Here is a 25,385-nt window from a genome sequence, read left to right on the forward strand (position 1 = left end):
TACCAATTGTTGGAATTAGGGTTGCAGAGAAACACACACAGCTTGGAGAAGACGAAGGAAGCTCAAGGCACACAATAGAGAGTGTGTTACTTAGTGTGCAATGGAAAGATAGATAGCCCTAGAGTGATGGGCGTATATACAATGCACGGGGGAAAAAACCTCCTAAAGAGGGAAAAAATGCCCCGACGGTCCTAGTGTGTTCACACACATCACTAGCACATGTATATGGTGACATTGTTGTCTTTGCATCATTTGCTATCCATGGGACATCTCCATGGAAGCGGTGGGAGTTTAATGTTTAAGCAACACGGTTGTCACTTTCGTGAAGCTATCCCCTTATCCCACCCTCCCCCCCGTAATTGCAAACAAACTTGAAATGAACAATGCATATGCTCTCTACAATGACCTTTGTTTTAGTGTGAGCCATGAGTTGTAAATATAAAACTTTAGAATGCACCAACTTGTTATCCTAAGGTAGTAATCTTAAAACTTCCTTTGATTGATTATGCAAGAGTAGATGATTGATTATGTAAATGATTGATCATGCAAGAGTATAACCCTTCACTGAATGATAGTGTAAGAGTAAAATGAAAAAATCCTAAGATTGGATATGCTAGTGTAGTGAAAAATGCTTGTGCAATGGAGTATGAATGATTAAATAAAATCTTCTTCAATATGCAATTTAGGAATACCTATCTTGGAGAGGATTAATTGTGTACCTAGGAGAAGCTTAGAGATTTGGGATTTTCCAAGTGACAAGAGGAGGTTAACCTTACCTGGAAGGAAAATCCTCTTTCAAAGAAAATCTTTTGATTATGATAAAATTACCCTTCAAAACTCAACTTCCTCTTGAGAAAATTAGATATTAACTTAATTATATCACATACTTTATAGAGAGGAAAAAGAGAGTATATCTCTTCATTTAACTTTGAATGCATAACTTAAAAAAAAAATTATGAGCCTTTTATGAGAGCATTTCTTTTGGAGAAATTATATTACCTCTTTGGAAACTAAAGTTAGTTCCAAAAAAAATTTAAAACTTAATTTCCTTTTATTTATGGCATTTATATCTATTAAGTAATTTAGGTAAGAGAATAAGAGTAACTTAAAAGTCGATAATAAATTTATGTGGGGCTTTAGGGGTAAGTATAGATATTAATCACCATTCATCATGCATACAATATAGATAAGTATGATCTTCAGGCACCTATGGATAAAGAGAGTGTTTTCTACTCTCTTTACCATATTAGCCTGGTATTCTAAAGAACTTGAAATAACGATCATTTCCAAAGAGCGAGCAATATTTTTCAAGAAAATAAAGAAATGAGAAAACTAATCCAATCAAAGCTCAAGGAGTGTATGTAGCCTTGCCACCGCTAATAGATTTTTGGACTTGATGAAACATCATAGTCTCTCAGAGAACTCCTCCTAATCAAACCCATATAGAAGCCACTTGAAATGAAGTTTGAGCAAGAAGGAATGCACAAATCAACATGTTAGCACTACCAAAGAATCATTGTTGAAATTTCACTCAATTCTACAAATACGGTCCACACTATGTTGACAATAGTATTTGGTTTATACATGATGCCTCTAATGAGTCTAATTTCTAGTTCATTATGGTTAGGAAGGAAATCACCACTAGAAGACACATGAAAGTTACAAGAAAATGAAAGAGCATATCCATGATTACACTTTTATTAATCCCCTCATTAGCTTTGTGTCACTCGGGCACCCACCCTAGTATTTATCTATTTGGGGCCAAAAAAATTGTTGTCATATCAAGCCTTCAAATATAAGTTGCTCATTTTAGCAACAAAGATGTGGCTGTAGAGGTTGTAAAGATTCCATTTTTTATGATGATAGTCAAATATCAATTTCCATCACATCATCCTATAATGCCTTTTGTAGCGGGCTAGCCTTGAGAAGTTGGTTGAGAGGCTAAGGCTGCCCCTCTAACAAAGGAGTTTACGAAGTCTCTCTAAAATGTGTTGAAGGCAAAAATTTTCTTTTTGTTCTGGTCCTCCACCTTGACATAGCAAGCCCGTCGTACTTGCCCAAGTGTGACATCCACCTTAATTGATGGCCAATTCTCATACATAGCAACTCAATCTTAATTTGCTTCAAATATTATGCCCACATTTGTAGGACATTTGCATGGATGGAATTCTTTATAAGCTCTAACACTCGATGTGGTGGTGGAAGACCTTGCGGGTAGTGACAAGAGTGGCCATGTTGATGGCTACCACCTTAGCCATGGCCAAAAGTCTAATGATGCAAAGATTGTTGTTAAGTAGTGAGAGGTCGTCGGTAGTAGGGGCGTTATAATGTGCATGGTTGCATGCCAATCCACCTAGTGATGACTTGGATAAATGATGATATCCAAGAATGAAAGAGTTTAGGATTATTCTTAGAAGAAATTGGGTAGAGAGAGAGGGAGAGAGGCGCTAGAGATTGCTCTTCTTCATTGTATAGTTGCACACATCATTGCTGCCTCTTTGCATGCTAGTTGTTTCCCATACCTCTTAGCCTTTGTCTCCACTATTCTCTTGGGTTTGCATTGGATACAGTGTGCCAACTTGTCCTCACTCGATAAATATGTTACACCCCCCCACCCACACACACTACTTGGCTGTCGGCTTTGCCTCTATCTGTGTTTTTCATAGTCTAGTAAGATTCTGAGAAGAACTTGGGGCAGAAAGAGAGAGAGAGAGAGTAGATTTGGATCTTTGATGCTAGTGGAGGAAAATCAGTAGGCCTAGTTTGACAGCTATCCGTAGAGTGCGATCAATGGTTTCTTACATAGACCGTGGTCAAGGGTAACTAAATTCAACCCGCTCATGGCATGCTAGGATCTGGATATATGCTCTCTCTCTCTCTCTCTCTCTCTCTCTCTCTCTCTCTCTCTCTCTCTCTCTCTCTCTCTCTCTCTCTCTCTCTCTCTCTCTCTCTCTCTCTCTCTCTCTCTAGGAATAAAACCAAGAAACAATGAATAAATGTCATATCTGAAGTGTACAAACAATTAAACCACTACTCCTCTATATGATGGTGCCACACTAAAGCAACATTGAGGTTTGATTTAGCATCATGTCAATTTTTCACTTGTCAAAAGCACTACTTTAAGAGCATCATCCTCAATTATTTGTCGTAATTCACCTATCCATCACCATCAACATCTTCCTCTCAAACCATTTCATCAACCTCTTTATTTTTCAGCTTCTCTCCCAAATTTTTCATCACATGGTAAAGCTCTGCAAAAAAATAAAACCCATTCTTGTCTCTATCAAAAACCCTGAATGCTTCTTTCAACTCCTCCTCAGATTCAATGTCCTTCATCTTGCGACACATCAGTTTTGAGAACTCAGGAAAATTGATCGTTCCATTGCCACCCACAAGCACTTTATTGATCATCTCTTGTGGATTTTCTTCTGGTGGGTTTTTCCCAATTAAGCACATCACACTATCAAAGAGACTAGAAGCAAGATCTGCTCTTTTCTCAATTTCTCAGTCATCATGCCAGAGAAGGCACACGCAAGAGAGGATACAAAAGAAGACAATATAAAGAATGGGGAGCCGTAGGAGGATGGATGATGAAGAATGGCAAGTCATGGGGAGGACTACATCTCCCTTCACTCTTATGAAGGTGTGGGCCTTGACTCTCTCTCTCTCTCTCTCTCTCTCTCTCTCTCTCTCTCTCTCTCTCTCTCTCTCTCTCTCTCTCTCTCTCTCTCTCTCTCTCTCTCTCTCTCTCTCTCTTATTCTCATTTGAAAGAGGTTTGAAAATTATTGAAAACAATGCACACATCGCGGATTGCTTTTAGGAATTTTAAAATGTTAAAATCATAGCAAAATCTTACCCTCAAGTATGTAGTGCAATGCTCCACATACAACTCTCTCTCTCTCTCTCTCTCTCTCTCTCTCTCTCTCTCTCTCTCTCTCTCTCTCTCTCTCTCTCTCTCTCTCTCTCTCTCTCTCTCTCTCTCTCTCTCTCTCTCTCTCTCTCTCAGGTCATCACCTCTAGGCTATATTCACTAGCCCCATCCTGCGCAATCCATGTGCAGCATATCTCTATTTATTTACCAGGAGAAGAGGGATCTTTCTCTAGACCCATGCATACTAGGTTAACCTAGTAGCCTCAAAAATCATGCAGTTAAAGAGACGAGGTGTAGACACAAGGAAAATAGCCAATAGAAGGCCGACATGCAAAATGGTGGGGTTGACATCTCCTCTCCCTCTAATGATGCAAGCTATATGGTGCCACTTGGTGATATTTCATTGATCACATATGGTCAATTACCTCATCTTTTAGTTCCTTGGAGTGTTGGTTCAAGGTATAGACTAAGACATAGTCTCCCTTCATTAACTCTTTGTTGATCATGTGGTGGTCATGAAATGCTTACATTTGTTGTTTTTGTGCATAGATAGATTCAACCGCCTGGAGTCTCTTTAAATTTTATTCAAGCTTTACCAAAACACAGACCTTTTCCAAAAACCTCTTAATTTGCTGAAATCTGTAAGGATTTTGCAGTTTGCTTACTGGGTAGTAACCCCTATCCCCTTGTGCCTAACCAAATTCTGACTCCATTAAGGCATCTAAAGCTCTACCCACTGATTTATCATCCTCCAAGTGAAGGTGAAATATTGAAGATATCAACTCAGGACCTAACCAAAAACTACGAAAGATGTTACCTTTAGTATCTTGAATATGACTTCACAAAGTCATCAGGGATTGATTTGTTTTCCAATGTTTCTAGGCAGCATTGCATACTGAAGTAACCCAGTCCTCTTGAGCCACTCTTTATGTGTCACCACCTATAAATCTAACTCCTGGCGCATGTCAAGGAAGTTGTAGTCAACAAGACCACTCTCGATGGCAAGTGATGACTCCTCAAGAGGTGTTGACAGTTCTTCCTCAATGATGACATCTGCAACTGCAATGGCCTGAGCTGTAAGAAGAGCTTTTCGCTCCAAACTCCTTATTTAGTTTTCTGTAATCCACACAGACTTTGATTTTGCCATTTTTCTTTGGAAACACCACAATGGGTGACAACCAAGTTACTTTATCCACTGGATAGATGAAACCTACTTCCAACAGTTTATCTATTTCCTCCTTCACCTATTTGGCATAGTTAAGATTCATCCTATACCTCTGCTTCTTATCTGGTACTACATCAATTTTTAAATTGATTCTATGTTGACATACCGTTGGATCTGATCCCTTCATATCCATATAAGAACAGGCAAAAACATCTTTAAACTCCTACAATAAGTTTTTCAATGACCTCTTAAAATTCAGGTCCAATTCAATGGACAGCCTGACAAATTTGGACTCTTTTTCCTCTCCCAAATTTATATCTTCTAAATCATCTACTTTGACCCTTGAACTCTTTGACATTTGCTCCACAAACATTCTCTCTACATGCTTTATTGATTCTATTGTTTCCTACTCCTCTTGCAACTCTTTAGTAATGATTGTGTTACCTGAAACATTTTTGCTATCTATCCGTTTTATGTCAAGTGATTGTACCTGATTATGAACTATATCTGCAATCTTTTGCACATCTACTTCAAAAATAAAAATAATGGTTTTAATCCTTTGAAGGAATTCTTCTTCCTTATCTTCCTCAATAGCTTCTCCCATGTTGATGCCCTCTGCATACAAAGGTCTAAAACTTGGTGGGACGGTTTTCTTAGGAATCGTCTGCATCCTCACCTTCTTCTTTCCCTTTTGAATAACAATGGTGTCTGCATCCCAAAGTTATTTGACTTTGGTTGCCCTTTACCATGGTCTGCCCAGGATCCTTGGATAGGAACAGGTTGTTTCTTCCAATCTAAGAATCAAAAAATTTACAATAAAGATTAGTCCTGCAACACTTATGGTTTTGTTCCTGAGAATCCCTAAAGGTTGCACTCTTCTCTGGTCTTCCATCTTCACTTGAAAAGGTGCAGGTTCCCATTTGGTTAAATTTGGTTTCTTATGAATTGATGCAGGAAGAATGTTTACTCTTGATCCTCCATCCACTAACACATTTGACAAAGATACTTTCCCAATAGAAAGACTAATTACTGGAACCTTGTTGTCCACATCTATTGATGCTACCTCTCCAAAATCGATAGGTGCCAGATGAATGTGGCTCATTTCCTCCTTCGGTTGCAAATCCCTTTCTCTAACCTGATTTGTCAGTTTCATGAGGAATCCTTGACTAAAGTCATGAACTAATTTCAACAATTGTCCCACCTTCATTGTGAAGGAGTACGAGCGGAAGTGCAACGCGAGAGAGAGTGCGAGAAGAAGAGCACGACGATATGGTGAACTCGCTCTACTGTAATGTGTAGAGCATAGTGAGTTCTTATTAGGTTTTTACAAAAGAATATGTGTACATACCTGGAGGCCCGCCCACTTACCTGGGCGACCACATTGGGCTTTATACCCCAACAACCTCCCACTTAAAGTCCAATGTGGTACTTTAAGTGTGAGAGAAGCTACTATACAAGCTAATATACAAGAGATGTAGAGAAGTGATGTACTACCCTACACCTAACTGCTTGCAAAAATGCGCAAAGCTCTCTCAGGGAAGTTCTTTTGTAAGTAGATCAGCAGGATTTTCTGTGGTGTGAACTTTGACAAGCTGAAGTTGCTTATCCTCGAGCATTTCCCTAATGAAATGATACTTCACATCCACATGCTTTGTCTTTGAGTGATAAACTGGATTGCGAGCCAATTGTATAGCACTTTGACTATCACAATATAACACAGGCATCTCTTCTTTGATTCCCAAATCTGTTACTAGTCGATTAAGACATTGATTCTTTGCATGCCTCTGATGCTCCAACATATTCAGCCTCTGTAGTAGACTGAGTAACACAATCTTGTAATCTAGAACGCCATGATACTGCTCCACCAGCCAATGTAAAGACATACCCTGACGTAGACCTTCGGTTGTCTAAGTCACCTGCATAATCTGAGTCTGTAAAACTCTTTACACTTAGCTCCTAACTCCCATAGCATATACGCATACTCTTTGTAGCTTTCACGTATCTCAATATTCCTTTCACTGCCTCCCAATGTTTCTTGCCTGGGTTTGACATGTATCGACTTACTACTCCCACTGCAAATGCAATGTCTGGGCGAGTAGCAATCATTTCATACATCAAAATACCCACTGCAGACGCATATGGAATCTTATCCATTTCATCATGTTCTTCCTCAGACACAGGACAATCTTGTTTGCTAAGTTTCACATATGGTGGCAATGGAACACTCAATGCCTTTCCCTTCTCCATATTGAAACGTTGCAAAACCTTGTCAATATACTCTGTTTGAGATAACCAAATCAACTTCTTTGATCTGCCTCTCTCAATGCGCATAGCAAGTATATGACTTGCCTCACCCATGTCTTTCATGTCAAACGATTTTGCCATCTTTGACTTCAAAGCTGAAATTTCTTCCAAGTGCTTGCCAGCAATCAACATGTCATCCACATACAAAATAAGGATCAACCAACTACCATCCTTAGCCTTCTTTGTATATAGACAGTGATCGAACTCACTACGTTTGTAGCCTTGAGAAATCATAAATTTGTGGAATTTATGGTACCATGCCCTCGGTGATTGTTTTAAGCCATAAAGACTCTTTAACAATTGGCATACCCAATCTTCCTTGCCTTTCTCAACAAACCCTTCTGGCTGCTGCATGTAAATTTCCACATCTAAATCACCATGCAAGAACGCTGTCTTGACATCCATTTGGTGCAACACCAAATCTAATATGGCAACCAATGCAAGAAAGCATCTCAATGTAGTCATCTTGACCACCGGAGAGAAGACTTCATCAAAGTCAATGCCTTGTTCTTGCTTAAAGCCCTTGGCAACAAGCCTTGCTTTGTACTTTGGCTGACTATCATGAGCGGTGATCTTATACCTGTAAACCCATTTACAAGGTAGAGCCTTTTTGCCCTGTGCTAATTTAACTAGCTTCCATGTCTTGTTTTTATGCAAAGCTGTCATCTCTGATTGCATGGCCAATTGCCAATTCCCGGAGTCCTTCATTTGCACTGCTTCCTTGTAACATGAAGGCTCATTGCAATCAGTAAACATGACATAGTTCATAGATGGAACAAACCTATCAGGAGGTCGCGTGACACGTCCAGATCTACGCACAATAGGTGGCTCAGGCTCAGCCACAACCTGTGGTTCCACTCTATCCTGTCCTTGCTCCTCTTGAGCCCTGACATTTTGTCTTGCACGTGCAGGTCCATCTTCTTGGAAGACAACTCTTCTAATCTCCTCAACCCTCTCTGGTTTAGAATGATATTTGGATTCATTAAAGTGAACATCATTGCTGCGGACAACCTTTCTGGATTCGGGATCCCAAAGTCTGTACCCCATCTCACCAGAATTACCATAGCCTAGAAAGATGCACTTTCTACTCTTTGGCGCAAGTTTGTTCCTAAATTCCTTTGGAACGTGAGTATATGCCTCACAGCCAAAGACTATGAGATGCTTGTATGAGGGCATTTTGCTTGACCATACCATCTCTGGCACTGAATCCTTCTGCAAAACCTTGCTAGGAGATCTATTTACAAGATGAACAGCTGTTGATACAGCTTCAGCCCAAAACCCATTTGGCAGCTGTGCATTAGACAACATACTTCTGACCTTCTCTTGTATGGTCCTATTCATACTCTCAGCAACACCATTTTGAGGAGGATTGTAAGGATAAGTAAGTTCACGTTTTATACCTTTTGACTCACAAAAGTCCTGAAAGGCCTTTGAAACATACTCTCCACCATTGTCAGTGCGTAAGCATTTAAGCTTCTTGCCACTCTGATTCTCCACAAGTGTCACAAACGTTTTGAAAACACTAAACGCTTCATCCTTGTGCTTGAGAAAGTAAACCCATACTTTCCTCGAGTAATCATCTATAAATGTCATAAAGTAAGAAGCTCCCCCTAGAGATAGGTTAGGCATAGGTCCACACAAATCACTATGAACAAGTGCCAACTGTGTATCTCTTCTACTGCTTCTATGCTTATGTGGCTGCTGTGTTTGCTTACCATACAGACAATGTTCACAGAATTCAAAATCATTAAATGAAAAGCCAGGAAAATAACCAGAACGAGACAAGATTTCCATTCCCTTCTTGGACATATGTCCTAACCGGCTATGCCACAAATAAACGTTCGGCTGTTCGGTTACATTGATTACATTTTTAGAGACATTTGATACATAAATCATGTAAAGTCCTCTAGACTTTACTCCATGTGCTACTGTCATAGAACCCTTGGATATCTTCCACATGTTCTGTCCAAAAGTGGTGACGTAGCTAGCATCATCAAGTAAACCTGTGCTGATCAAGCTCTTTGTAATTGTGGGAACATGTCTCACATTCTTCAGCGTGAAAGAAGAGCCATTCTGAAACTTCAATTGAACATCTCCAACACCTAAGATCTCACATGTCTGCCCATTGCCTAGCCGAACATGATCTTTAGTGGTCACATAAGAGGTAAACCACTCCTTGTTTGGAGACACATGAAGTGATGCCCCTGAGTCTATAATCCAGTCACTCAGTGCATTTCCATCAGATGCTGTAAGAAGAGTTGAGTCCATTGTATTATTCAAGAAGTAGATGTCTCCTAACACTAGACTGTCATCCTCTGCAACAATGTTTGTCACATTTATTTCTTGAATCTTCACTGAGGACTTGTTCTTCTCACCATGGTCTTCAGCTTTCTCTTTGCCTTTTTCTGCTTTCCATTCTCTGCAGCCTCTTTTCATGTGACCCTTCTTGCCACAATGGTATCATTCTATGTCACTCTTGCCTTTAGCACTGCGGGACTTGCTACGAGACTGATTCCTCTTTCCACCTTTGTACTTTTCTTTGGTCCTTCCCCTGACAACTAAGGCTATTCCCTTGCCTTTGTCCATTGTCTTTCTATTGGTTTCTTCAGTAAGCAGACTTCCTTCTACACCTGCTATGTTCAAACCATCTGGAGGTGCAGAATTACTCAAAGCTGTGCGAAAGTGTCCCAACTTTCCGAAAATGTGATCAACAGGAACATAGCTCTAACAGGTTCATCAAACTTGACACCTTGAGCTGACAACTGACTGTAGATTGTGTTGAATTCATTCAGATGATTAGACATAGGTGTCCCTTCTTTCATCTTCAAGTCAACAAGCTTCTTAAGCCAGTATACATGTGAAGCTGCACTCTGCTTCTCATAAAGATCACTCAGCTTTAACCATGCTTGATAAGCCGACATCTCGTCTGCTACATTGAAGTAAACGCTTTCTGCCAAAGTCAGCATAATGGTAGAAAGTGCCAATTCATCCATTTCGCTCCATTCATCTTCGTCCATATCTTCTGGTTTTATCCCCTTGAGCTTTATAGGTTTTATCTGCTTCTTTTGTACCAACACGTGCCAAATCTGCTTCTTCCACAATGGGAAATTGGTTCCATCCAGCTTCTTGATATTGTAAAGAGCAGTGTCCTGTGATCCAGCCATAGCTACACTTCACAGTGGTATAGTTTCCTAGGAAAAATTCGGCAGAGTTTCACCTGTAAACTAACCTCTAAACCAATATCAACCTGTCAAATGAACCAAGAAAGCTTCAGATTCTGCATAAATTTCGGCAGAGTCTCCTTTGTAAAATGGCTCTAGTGTACTCAAAAAACAGACCAAAAAACAGCTCAAAAAACACTGTCTCTCTGACACTGTAAGCTACGGGTAAACCTGTCCTGCACCTGTAATGTCTCTCACTGTCCTGTCACTGTCCTGTAAGCATAGACTGTGACAATGCCTCAATGGCAGTAAAGCAAAGATGCAATCCCAACTGTCTAACTCACAGTCAATACATCCTAGATGCCTATCTAAGGGTGCTCCAAGGATCGCTCCAAGACCTGTATCACCGAAAGGATCTCAACATTCGATAATCCCCCAGCTCAATAAAACCTCACTCGACCCTCAACAAAGGCTGCAGTAAATCTGACAGTACATAGACTTCCCACAAGTCATACATCCACAAATTTCCCACTATATGTTGTAACCGCTGCGGCGGTTGTTTGCTGCGTGACTCACAGCCAGCAAACCCTCAACAAACATACATCATCTCTGACAATACATCCCATGTGGAAGTACCTGCAATGTCAGGATGAAATCTGGAATATCAAGCAGCAAACACAAGCTACCTTATGAACTAGTGGATGTCGCCTACAGTCTGTGTGTAGATGCGCCCGTGTCGTATGTGACACGCCTCCAAGAACTGTGAGCCGTCCTTCGATGTGTAGACAGCCACAAATTAACACTCTGGGAGTGTCGATATCGTCAGCACCTGCAGTCGTAGGCCGAAAACCCCAAATTTGCAGAGTCGGATCTGCACCCGCCGAGACCACGTAGTCAAAAATGGCCTGCGCAAACCTTTGTCGAAGCCGAACGGTGGCCGAGATGACCTCGAAATGAAATTCTGAGAACACCGAGCCCGTCGGGCTCGCCCACAGGATTTGGGGCCGTGTCTTCGCCTGTCGAATTTCACTCCAATCTGAGTTGGTGACTCTAGCCTCCTGCAGTGCTGCCCCGAGCCTCGATATGAGCTCTGATACCGGTTGAAGGAGTACGAGCAAAAGTGCGACGCGAGAGAGAGTGCGAGAATAAGAGCACGACGATATGGTGAACTCGCTCTACTGTAATGTGTAGAGCATAGTGAGTTCTTATTAGGTTTTTACAAAAGAATATGTGTACATACCCGGTACTTCTTCAATTTCAATACATTGAAAACAATCACATTGATAAGAATGTAAAGAATGGGTGTATGAGTTTGTGATTTTGTCCCTTGGTTCCTCAATAAAGTGGTTGTAGTCAGTTTCTACTTTTGCTGACTACCCTGCTTTTCTACTAAAGTATCAATTTCTTTCAAAAAGACTACATTAACTTGAGTTGATTGTTTCATTCTTCCATCATTATAAGAACTAGTCGCTGCATTTGGAGAGTTGAAGTTCACAATTGGAATCCCTCTCTCATTCCTATGCTTACACCAAAGCTCACAAGAAGGTCCTTGCATGTGCCCCATTGTACCACAATAAGTACATGGTTGCATTGGATTATTTGATTGTTGAAACCTTGGCCCATTTTGCCAATTCCTTTATTGGAATGGCCTTGGTTGATTTGAATTCTAAACTCTACCCCTGAAAGGTTGTGGTGCAACCACATTAGCACCTAAGTCCATTTTTGCTAAAATGTGTGCTGGTCTCATTCCTCTAAAATTGGGGTTATAATAATAATTATCATAATCATGTCCAGGTCTTTGACATACCTAAAGAAATGGTGATTTGGCAGGACTGGAAAATGATTGTGGCTGCATCTCCTTCATTTTGTCCAAAATCTGTTTACTGATATTATTTGGCTCCTTAGATTCAGACTTATCATTCTTGGCTTTGCCTTTGCTTTTTTTGTTGCTTTGACTTTGATCCTTTCTTTTTGGATTTCTTCTTCTTCTTGTTCTTCTTGGAACTTCATGTGTCATCTTCCTCATTCTTAGAATCTGTCTCCTGATCAAAATCTGAATCTATTTCCTCATCATCATTTGAATCTTAATCTGAATCCTCTTCCTCTGAATCTGAGTCCTTCATGGACTTCTTCTTCTTACTTTTCTTTTGTTCACTAGTGCCATATCTTCTCTCAGCTCTCACGGCTGCATCTACTATGTTTCCAAAATCTTGAGGTTGGGTAAGAGGAGTATGACTTGCAATTGCACTCTTCAACTGCTTCTTCAAACCTCTATAGAAGTAGTCACCCAATTGCTCCCAAGAGGGTCTTTAATTGGCTTGCAACATGTTCATCAAGTTTCTAAATTGTTGGGCATAGTCTTCTACTAATAAATCCTTTTGCTTTATTTTTTTGATTTTCTTCAAAACATCTTCAGGGATTTTCTCTACCCTGAACCTGGTCAAAAATCTGATTTTCAAATTATCATAATGAGGGAATGCAGCAGTACCATATTGTGCGAACCAAGACATGGATTTTCCCTCCAATGTTGCTGCAAAATGCTCCTTTTTATAGCATCATTGTAAAGTATATCATTCCCACTAGCATACCATCTTGTCTCAAATTGTCCCACATGACTGTCAGCATCCTAGGATTCTTTCCCACTGAATTTTGTTGCCCCGACTTTAGGGTTGAGTGGCGGTTGTGCCATAATGGGTACTTGTTGAATTTCTTGACTTCCCAAAAGATTGAAGTTCAACAATGGTAAAGGTGGTGGTATAGGAAACTACAGTTGCCTCTTTGCCCTAAAAAATTGATGTACTACCTGAATGCCAACTAACTGATGGATGACCCTTTTAGGAGTTGGTTTCTTCCCTGCTCTATTGGCCTAGGTGAAGAAGTTTCCCCTGCTTCCTGTTGTTGATCTCCACTTGTGTTGCTGGTCCCTCTGGATCTTGTCCCTTCAGGAATTGGTGGAAAACCTATAACTGCTCCTACTTCAGGAATCTCTTTCCTTGTATGACTACCTATTCTCTGAAGTTGAGTTCCAACCATGAATCCCACCTTCTGGCTTTGACACCTAGTGCCATAGGAGATTGTTGGTAGTGGATCCTCTGAATCACTCATAAATATCTCCTTCTTCTTGTAATTTTCAGGAAAATTCTGAGTTGCCTACTACTGGGACAATTAGTTAGACTAAATGGACCATTTGATAATCCAAAGAGGAGTAACTTTGCCTGTAACACTAAAACACCTTTGAAGCAATCTGAAGTTTTAAATCACCGAGTAGTTTTGAAAAATAATCTTGAAGGAAGATCAGACTGTACTCTTCCTGTTCTTCTTCCTCCGACTTCCAGTTAGAGAAAGCTGTTAGGAAATCTTTAGGTTCAGTCCCCATATGCCCCAACTAGACCCCATCGCCCATTTTGACTTGGTCAAAGTTTGCTCCACAATCAACAGGATCGCCAAGTGTTATTGAAGCATTAGGGGGTTGAGGAATTTTTTGAGGTTGATATCTTGTGGGTCTTCTTTCTTGGGGAGGTCTTAATTCCACTTCTTGTGGGTGCCCATATCTGTCTGTTACCTCCATAGTACTCCTATTCATTTAAGCTCCATTGTGATGTTATCCATCCCATGTTTTTGTCTTTTTGTGTTGATTTCCCATCCTTAATCCAAACCGGATCATTGACTTTGACTAAATTGCTTGGAACAAGCACTTGCTTGACTATCCTTTGATTTCTTGAGTACTTTGGCTAATATACCTTTGATTTGTTGGGTGTCTCTACAATCATATTGAACTTTGCTTCTGTATCCAGTAGAGCATTGCATGTGACACTTGCTCCATTTACACTATTGAGGACTATAGCTATTCTCATTGTTGGTTCTATTGAAGATCTATGTTCTTCTTTTGTCATGGTCTCATCTTGATCTAGCTGTGTATTTATCGAGGGTGGCTTGAGACTCTATTTTCCGATCCGACTTTCATCAGCTGATTTAGCTGGCAATGACTGGATCGTTGGACTTCTTATTTCTCCTGGTTGTCAGCAACCTTGATCTTCTTTTTTTTTTTTATGGTATTTCTTGCTCTTTTCTATCTGCACTTGTTGTCGCTTGATTTTCTTCAAGCTTTTCTAAAGTTCTACTTGATGGAGATGAATCATCTTCAATAAGATCTTCTTTGATATCAATATCCATTGCAACTGTGCTTGAGGACTTTATGTTGTCGTCCAAGGGTGACCACTCTTGATCTTCATTCTTGGTTGTCTTTGAAGACTGCATCTTGTTTGCATTCTATATCTCTAAAACCTTCCGAGATAGTGGCTTTCCTAATATGAGGCCATCAGGTACATCTTTTATTGTGATCACATGGAATTGGGCTCTAATGTTCTATAAACTTACTTCAATGGTGGTGGAGATGATTCCCTAGCGTTCTGCTTGTTTGTTTCCTGAATAGCTCAGGAGAATCTTCCAAGTGTGGTTGGCCACATCTTTTCCAAGTGTAAAACGACATGAGGTTCTTGTCTAGCTGAAAATCTAGCTTTACTTCACTTGAGAGTTTTTCTTCTTTTACAACAACAATGTTGCACTTGATCTTCTCAAGATTTCTTTTTGCACTCATTGATTCTGTTGTGTTAGTGTCCTTTGGTTGAGCTTTATCTTCATTTTCTTTGCTTTGACCACCTGCTTCAATCGATGCTGACTCCATTGACTGTAATATTGCACTTTTTGCTTGCACTTGTTGAGCATTGTCTACCTGCATTTGGGTAACTTTGGTCTTAGAAGATCCACTGTACTTTTTGACAGAATCTCTCTCTTTGAATGAGTTTTGGTGGTGACCTTTGTGTAGCTTTCTGGACTTTAGCTTTTATAGACTTTGACTTTTTTGTCACCTGTTCTAGAAACTTGAGGCTTTGCATCATCTTCAAATAGTCTTTGACTTCAACCCGGCCATCTGTATGGGTTTGTGATCTTGTTGATATTCTTTACCATGTGCATCTTGATATGCATATGTGAGCTTGGTCACATGTAATTTCTTGAACACTATGAGATGTATTGGCTTTCGACTTTTACTTATGGAGATCAGCTGAAACTTTTGTCCCTGATGATCTTCATAGATGCAATTATTTGTAGACTCTGATGGAATCTGGGTCAATTGAAAACTTTCAACAACTATATGATCTTTCAATGGTTTTTTATTTGAAGGGTCTACTGGCTATAAGTTCTTGGGCTTTGAGCTGGTGTAGCATGTCTTGGTTCTAGAGCTAAGCTTGATGGGTTTGCAACTCCCCCCTTCCTAGGGTGATCACTATAGCTTGCTTCATTATGAGATTTCAAAACTCTTTGACTCTGATTTAGTCTCACCTTTTGGGATTGTGAAGGCACACTTTGGGTAGAACTATTGATTTTTGGCATCTGTAAACCTTCTGCATAGTTTCCTATGTATCTCCGTGAAACATGACAAATTATTTCCCAAGTCAAGCTGTGGATATCATTATCTTTGCCTTGATATTGTCTATCCCATGGGTCTCCTATGATATAAGCTTCTGTGGTTTTAGGACCGAGGGCATCATAGATGCTAGAATCTTGTCTATATGTATGACTATTTCAGTCAAAGTATATGCTCGTTTGGTTACAACTTTGAAGCTTGATTTCCAATGGAGGAGAATTTGGCCCTAAACAAACTTCTGGGTTCACTCGGGTAATATCCTTTAGCTATAGAGAGGACGGGCTATAATAGTTTCTATCCTCTGAAATGAACCACCCTTTCTAATCTATCACTGGACACACTTCTATGAGCTGGTATGTGGGCCATTCGAACACTAGTTGATCCTTTTTGTACAGTTGCCCTTTTTGGTCTACATAGTGTGCATATGAACTATGTATACCATACATGCTAATAATATTCTGTTTGATTTGTCCCTTAGAATCATGAATGATTGCACACTTGTGGAACTGAATGCTAAATCATTTGCAAACCTAGCAATCTTTTCAACGTTCGGTGATATCTGGACACCTTGACCGAATTCTTGTAGGAATTTGTTGTTTAAAGAACCAATTCTAAGATTTTCCAGTGTCTGTGCATCCTTATGTTGAATTTGAACTTGCAGTGCTTTTACTGGTGCTTCTAACAATAATGCAAAATCAAATAATTGCATTAAAAGTGACGAGCTAGATACACCTACATTGAGATTTGAATTTCCAACATTGTTTGTACCTTGCTTGGCAGTTGATGTGTCTCTGTTGTCTGGATTTATTAGAAAATCTTCAGAAAAATGCCCACCTTTTTTTCCACAATCTGAGAAATACACCATGAATGGTGGTATTTCAATTGGTTCTGTCATGTCAAGCTATTGCTAAGAAGTTTTTGCTTCTATGCAAGCCAAGTTTTCGGTATCTTCTTTTCAAACACTAAGCATCAAGTTGTAGACTGCTCCATCTTGACCTTCGTACTATCTTTGGCTTGGTTCTCTAATTAGAGTGGGTCCTATTGGTTGATCTCTTGGATCTTGCGATTCTAGTTCTTGACTATAGATCTGGCCACTATAATCGATGTACAATGATCCTGATTGCATATGCACTAAATGTATGTTTTGTTGGCTTGTGCAGATGTTTGGATGACCTCTTGGGTCAATCTTTTTCACTTCTATCTGCACTTCATTTTTGAGCTTGCAATACCTAGCTCCACTAAAGTCTGTGAACATCTCGGAGTTCTCTGAATCTGGCTTCACTCTAATCAATAGGATCATGGCTCCTGTGCTTCTTTTGCTGCTCATCAAGTATCTATGGCCTTTTGAATCTTCATATAAGACTTTATCTCCAGTGTAGCCATATAGTTGTAAAATTTTCTATGTTGCACTTGTGCTCTAGCTTGCTATGTTGTACTTGAATTCTCAACTCAACTTGAGTCTATGTCGACTGGTTCTGTAAAAACTATCTCCTATAAGATTTTCGTGTTGATTAGCAGAATTTCTCCTACTCGAGTAAAGCAATTTTGCATTTGATTGCTCTTAGACTCACAAGAGTTGATTAACTCTAGCTCGAAAGTGTCAGAATTGATTGCAGCCTTTGAAATGATGAAAATATGGGCTTTGAATAAACTATCCTGCAATCCAATGTGATTCTTTTATGCCCAGCAATACCCAACCATGTTCAATCAACCAGTGATGCTTATTTATTTCAATTCTCTTTCTAAATTCTCTTATCAAGATTGCAAATGCAAACAAGCAAACAAGAAAATCTATTCTATGATAGTTAGCTCTAGATCTCGATCACAATTTCTACTTACCCTACTCCTACAGATCCTATGGGGTTATTGCATTCATGAGTAGAAAAATGCTTTACTACCACACACGGACTAGTTTATGCTTTTAACACCTCACAAATCACTCACTCCCTAACTACACTAACTACAAGAAATCTATCAACGTCGATGACATGGGCAAGCTGTATGCCCACTCACACCTCTCTACAGTCTCAAAAGTCCTACTATTGGATTCTACATAAAGTAAAGTAATACAATTTCGGTGAACCAAGAAGACTTTTACCTGGTAGGGTTGGTCTAAGGTCACCTACCTAGGGCTCTCATCCTTGATAGCTGCACCAATGTTGGTGGATACGTCGCAAGCGGATGCTAGCATAGCGAGAACAAGCCCAACAAATCTATGTCACCCAAGGACGAAGCTTAACCCGTAAGCACATGGAAACAAGGAGATGGATGTCAATCACCTACTTGACCTTCTAAGACAATCTTTACTCAAGGAAACCAAATCTAGATGTCATATATGCACTTGTGAATACAATTCAAACTACAATGCTCATGCTCTCCAAAACTAGTCCAAACACACTTGAAAAGTCACAAAAATCATAGGGAAAGCTCTCCTCATTAAGATGTCACTAGCCTATGGACTCTGACTTGGTATGCTACCTAGAACCACCCCATGCAACAATCTCATATAAAGATAGGCAGTAAAATGCAGGTCACTACTTTTTGATTTGTATGATCTAATATGTATCTTTGCTCGCTGTAAACCCACAAGTATAAAGAAATCACCAATCACACACACGGTTTTCAAGAAAACTAACCCAGAAGCTTGGAGCTCACTTCACGACGACACCAGAATCGTGCAAGCTTGGCATTGGATAGAAGCTCTAGTTGTTGCTAACACATTGGTGGTGTTTCTTTTGCAATGGAGGCTCCATAGAGTGCGTAGGGAAGAGAAGAAATCTCTCTCTCTCTCTCTCTCTCTCTCTCTCTCTCTCTCTCTCTCTCTCTCTCTCTCTCTCTCTCTCTCTCTCTCTCTCTCTCAAACACAGCACACAGTAAATGTGAGATTAGATTAAGTCAAAAGTTGGTTTAGGGTTACAAAAATTGTCTTATATACAGTTCCTCCTTAGAGGCTCATTCGCACAAAGAGTATTGGCCTCTTAAACCATTACAAAATGTCATTCCGTTTCTAAAAAATATTGATACAAAAAGTTGGAAAAAGCTTTCTCTGTGTTCACCCGCCAACACTCTTTTGCCTATTGCTTCTAGCTAAATATTAGGGAGAGTCTCTTCATTTGGCAGTTTAAAGGATTCAATCCTCTACTATTCAAAAAGCAATCAAAGGACAACTTTTGAATTCAAATAGGCAAAATGGCTAGTTTATCTAAATTCAAATTTTCTCCCCAGAATTAAGTTTCAAATCTAGCGAAAAAAACCATATAATGTAGCATATCTAAGGAAAGAGCTTGGCATATAGATCACAAATTTATAAGATTCTCCGCTCAAATTGGAGATAGTATGTAGGAATTATGGAAGACTGATAATTATAAAGTTGTTCACCCCCCTTTTGGGGTGAAACATGCATCCTTTGACCACTCTTACACACCAACAATTCTTGCATACATGGCATGCACCTATTTGTTAGAATGTGAATCACGTTCATAATCTCATTCCAAATAAAGAGGCCCTCCTAAAGCCCATTCTCTTCCTAATGGTTCAAATTATCACACATGTGATTGTTGAAGAAAACAGTACGATACAATTAATGTGAGAATAAATATTTACATGGCGGGTTTCTCAAGCATTCTTCCCTCCTTTCATAATAACTAATATCTAATTCTCCTAAATGATTTTCTCATGTTAAAGTGATCATTTAATATGGGAAAATACTAGGGGATAAAAAGCTAGATTATTGGTAAGGCTAGCAGACTGGTCACAATAGGGATCCAAAGGAGGAAAAATAGGGATCCAAGGGGGACCATTTGCAGAAGAGCAATGTGCAAGAAAATCGCTTCAAAGACCTAAGGTTGAGCCCATTAAGACTTCCAAAATGCTAAGTTTCCAAAATTCAAAGGTTAAGTCCAATGGTCAATGCTTAGGAAAATTGGATGCTTGATAGTGTACAAAAAGTCTTTGCAAGATCCTAAAGAGAAGGGGCGAGCCCTTTTAGTAGGGGATGCGAGAGAAACACACACACACACACACACACACACACACATACACACTCATTCAAGCCCCTTTACACAAAGGGCATAGTGGACACATGTCAGCTCCCTAGCCCAATTGCCCACAAGGTGTATTCAAATCCTATTGGATGGCCATAGAGGTGGACCAATGAAAATTAGGCTAGACTAGATCTAGTTCAATTCATTTAAAAACACTTAACAAAAGAAACAATAAGAATTAAGCTCTCTAGAAGACTATTGGACAGTCTCCCAAGGGTCCAATGAGCATTCAACAACCCAATGGCCTGCCTGCTTCTTATTGGCCAGAAGACAAAGGGGTCCAATGAGAGTTAAGTTGCATTATTTAATTACCTAAAGCTCTCACAAAAGGGGAAAGGGGGACACATGTCACAAGGCTATCACTTATGATTCTCAATTATGATTGGCTAAGCTTTGCAGGGTCCAATGGGGTGCTAGCAAGAGTAAATTGCAAGAGGGGTCGACCAAGACAGAGAGGGGGCTGATTTTGCAATGCATTATCACACACACTCTCACACAATCTCATGTGTGAAGCAAGAAAACTCTCTCTCTCTCTCTCTCTCCTTCTCAAGCTTTGGAGATGAGATCCTTTGGATGAAAAAAGGATCTAATGGTGGATATTGAAGCCCACCCCCCCTTTCCCACCTCCCCAAATTCAAATTACCTTGTACCCTCATGTCATGTTCACTTGTCCAACAGTCACCTCACTGTCACACCCCCTTTTCCATGTTTAAAGGCTTGTAAGAGCATGGTATTCTCCTCTAAAAGGTTGTTTTGACCTAGGAAAACCAAAGGAAGGAGGGGACAAACTATGACACACTTAGATCCTCCTAGTTGTAGAGTGTGTCCACCCCCCTCTTCCTATTGATTGGCCTCTAATTAACCTTAATCCCAAAGGGCCCCTAGAGGGTTCATATTTTTCCTAATGATTTATCGCTTTAATCATAACCACATGAGCATCAGAGCGCTCTTGTTTAGGATGTGCCTACAAGTGCTAGTAGGGAAGACAACAAAGATCAATGTGTGATTAGAATAAGGGTTAGCATGTGTGTGACACTAATTCCTTCCATTAGTTCTCTCTTTTTCCTATTCTAGATGGCCTCTCATGATTTATCCACTCTTTTCTTAGTCGTTACTCTCACACACTCACCCATATGTGATTCTTCCATGCCCTAGCCAAGTCGCTACCATCCATAAATTGATAATTTTGTTGATTGGTTGGAACTATGCTACAGGGGAGCCAACATTTGGCACCATTTTTGAGGATGGTAGCTTAAGTTAGAGGAGAATTTTTTAGAAGATTGAGTGCTTAAGAGTAGGTTTAGGTGTAGAAAACTTTCAATTTTTTATAAATTGATCACTAATTTGTGACTAATTTACTATCAACTTGTGTGCTGAACATATGTGCGTGCTCAATTATAGGATTTAACATCTCTCTTCTAAAATAAAATTGCAAATATATTATATGGATTTGAGTGATTTTGAATGTGTAATTAAGGCGTTATGTATTCACTGATTGCATGTAAGTTTAATGCTATGTATAGATAAATCAAGCATTGGGATGTGTTTCCATTGATGATATGTATTTAATTTCCATGGGTTTGATGATATACATAAGTCTTTGGTGATTGGTTGCTTGTAGGTGATTTGCAGTGAATGAGTTGGGCTAAGTACAGACACATGTGTGTAGGCGTCAATTAACACAATTCTTGATGAAATTGTGAGTGTGTTAGCCCACTAATTCATTGATTTAGGTGTAGGTTTCTATTGAAGATTAGTTTGATCAAATTTGGTGAAATTTTAGGTGCATTAGTGTGCGCATATGCGTAGGCAAAGTGCAGACATTTGGGTGCAAATGTACAAAATGTTTGGTGTCAATGAATTGATGTAAAGCCATTATACGTTTGTGGTCATTGACTTACTTATGGTATATAGTTGTTTTTATTCAAACTGCACCAAAATTCCATCAAAATTACGCAAGAACGTAGAGTGTGTAAGCTTGTAAAATGTGTGCTTAATGTGCAATTTACACACTTGAGCATTGATTTATATGAGTCAAAAAATGTGAAAATTGGATTGATTTAAATAATGATTTGATTGTCTATATGGTTGATGTGCAAAACTTTGTTTAATTAACCCACTAATTAGACTAAATTTTGGGTCAAAATTGAGTCAAAACGATAAAAACGATCCAAAATAATTTGATTTCAATTATCAAGTTCTTTTATTCTATTATTCTTTTTTAGGTGATTTTTGTTTTTTTTTAATGAATTTTCTCTTTTCCTTTTTCTTATTTTAGAGAGAGAGAGAGAGAGAGTGGGGAGGACAGAAAGATATTAATCGAAGTGAGAAGGGAGACGGAGTGGATAGACCAAACAGAAAGAGAGTGGGAGAAGAGACAAAGAGCTATTTATCGCACTTTTGGATGGGGGTTATTGGATTCAACCCCTTGCAGTAAACGACCTTCTATATTTTCGTAAGGCTAATCAAATTCAACCCTTTGCAGTAAAAGACCTTCTATATTTTCCTAAGGCTAATCAAATTCACTTGCTTCGCTGTACAATACACTGAAACTTATTCATCACCCGTGCAGTAATGCGCTTCGCCGTAACCTACTCCTCTGTCAACCTTTCACCTACCCCATCCCGGGCTCCTGCCCTAAGGCTAGCTTACACAAACCATCGCCACAAGCCTATGGGCTTAAACTTTTACATTATCCTCCCTTCATGCACACTCTCAGCTGCGTCAAAGCCTTGCTCCCGCCTATCATGCACACTCTCAGCCTTGGTCCCGCCTGCTCTGCGTCACCCTACAACCTTACTCCCACTGCTCCGTTCCAGCAAGTCTAACAATCCAAGCCTTTACACGTCACAAACTGTTGCGCACCACTGCATTAGCAAAGCCTTGCTCCCGCCTATCATGCACACTCTCAGCCTTGCTCCCGCCTGCTTTGTGTCACCCTACATCTTTACTCCCACTGCTCAGTTCCAGCAAGTCTAACAATCCAATCCTTTACACGTCACAAGCTGTTGCGCACCACTCATTATCAAGCCATGGCGTAGCATGGTATCTCACCCCTCATGCACGTTCAGTTATCTTCACGCTGTTGTTCACAGAGCCCGCCTCCTAGTTTACCCACTAACGACACCAAAAAAAGATACTATTGAATGGTAACTTCCACTACATGGCGTTAAACACTTTAGCTTACTCAGCCCGTTAATGGCGCATAACCTTTTTTTTAGTCTGCTCTGCCCGGTAATCCCACTGTAAAGCATATTAGTTTTTACCTATGATTGCTTTGCCACTTAATCCTACTGCCAGTTAATCCTATTGCAAATATTCGGCCCTGCAACCCAGTGCGCTACACTACACCACAATCTTCGCATCTGTAAGAAATCGGCTTTGCAACTCAATGCAATACAACACACTCTTCACACTCTTTGCGCCCGCAAGTAATCGGCCCTCAATCATAATGGCCCTCAAGCTTAATGGTCTTAACCCTACTCAGCGACCTACTAATCGACAAAACACTACAATGACCCGAAGGTCTACAACCATGCGCTGAGCAGCCTCTCACTAAGCCGCAGCCGTCAAGCTTCAACCACCTTGGAGCACTCTCCCTCGCCCTCGTCACCAAAGTCGGCTCTTGCCGGAGTCTCCACTTGCGTCTTCAAGGACAACTCTTCATCTTCCTCGACCCCCCTTAAAAAAAAAAAAAAGAGGCCACAACCATCAAACACTCTTGGTAACCTCTACATGGATGCACACCACAATAACGGATAAGGCCTCAACAATAGCATGGATTGACCTATCACTTGGAAAATAACCTACAACTTGACCACATCATGCTCGACCCCTACAAAATTATGGATGATGACGACTTCGAGCAACTTTCGGAGGAATCTTTTGACTTCTCCCCCAACCCTCATCAAGCCGATCTTAGGGTAGAAGATTCACCCGTTGGCCTAGACCCAAACCCCAACACGGAGCCCTTCCCTCCATACTGAAACCCTCCAAAGAAGTCCCAGTCCAAAATTCATATTTCCCTCTCCACCATCAAAACCACACCCTTGGTATCTTCTTCAACCAAGGAACCCCAACCACCACCCCCTCCCTCTCCCAAACCTTTCCCTCACTCTCTTTCAAAACCCAAAGAGTTCGATGATATCGTCAATCTCTCCCTGCTTGAATTTACCAAGCTACACAAAAATCTAGCCAAAGCCTCTACCTACACCGCACACCTAACGGAATTACACAAAAATAATGCCAACCCCAATAGTCTTAACATGAAATCCCCTCATTTGCAACTAGAAGATACCCAAGCTCAAGCCCTTCTTAACGCCAAGTTCACCTCCCTCACAATCTAATATCAACTAGATTACACTTTTGCCCTCATCCAAGCACAAAAACTCCTTGTTCAAAACCTCCAAACGATAGTGGATAATTACCACCTTGAAGTAGAAAGCCGCCTCACAGACCTCGTCAACAAGCTTTCGTCTATTACTTTACCCCGATTAGCCTCGGGAGATTGGCTCAAATACCTAAACCAATGGAAAGACACCTCCGTCCAACTCTTCCTCTCTCAAATGCAATCCCTTATAGTTAAATCCCATGTGGCCTCCACCAAAGAAGAAGAAGCTTTTAAAACTAGAAAGCGCACCATCTCCACCCTGAAAGAAACTATCACCCACCTCCGTAAGGAGCAAACCATCAAGGAGCTCATAGAACTTGAAGTGCGCAAACATTTCCAATCTCTCCCTCTCATTAAACCCTCTATCTCCACACCCATCACCACTAACACCCATCTCACAAAATCTTTAAAAAACCATGCCCTGGCCAAAGCTCCCTTCTACCCCCCTAGAACCTCTCTCTCCTCATCCTCCCACCTTACACACCCTCCATCATCACACATCAAAACCTCCAAAAGGACCCCCAAGGCCTCCACAATCCCAACCCTCCTCAATAAACAAGAACCACCCCACTCGCCTCCCTATTCCCCGCCCTCCAAAAAAACATTCTCTTACTCTCCTAATAAAACTACGACAAACCCAAAATACCCCCTCAATCGCATTCATAACCTCTTCACACCAATTATCCCCTCTTCCTCCAATCCTAAACATAAACCTAAGCCTTTCCCCTATAACAAACTAACCAAACCTCCCAATCTTTCTCATGATGGCGACAACAACAACAACACCAACCACAACGACAACACCCACAAAGATTTGGGAAAAGGAAAAGGGATGAGGGATTAGGGCATTCTTGTTCAACTTCTTGGTTACACTTACTTTTAGACAAGCCCCCCCTCCTCCCTTTTCTTTGGAAAAACACTCAACGCTCTCTCCCTTCCATCTCTACCTCACCACCATCTACCCTATCCTTTTTAAATGAAGCCCCCAACATCCCTCTTAGGAAAGATTCCACAAATAGAGGAAG

This window comes from Adiantum capillus-veneris, chromosome 19, assembly GCF_014529385.1.
Source record: "Adiantum capillus-veneris isolate H3 chromosome 19, ASM1452938v2, whole genome shotgun sequence".
In the NCBI taxonomy this organism is placed as follows: domain Eukaryota; kingdom Viridiplantae; phylum Streptophyta; class Polypodiopsida; order Polypodiales; family Pteridaceae; genus Adiantum; species Adiantum capillus-veneris.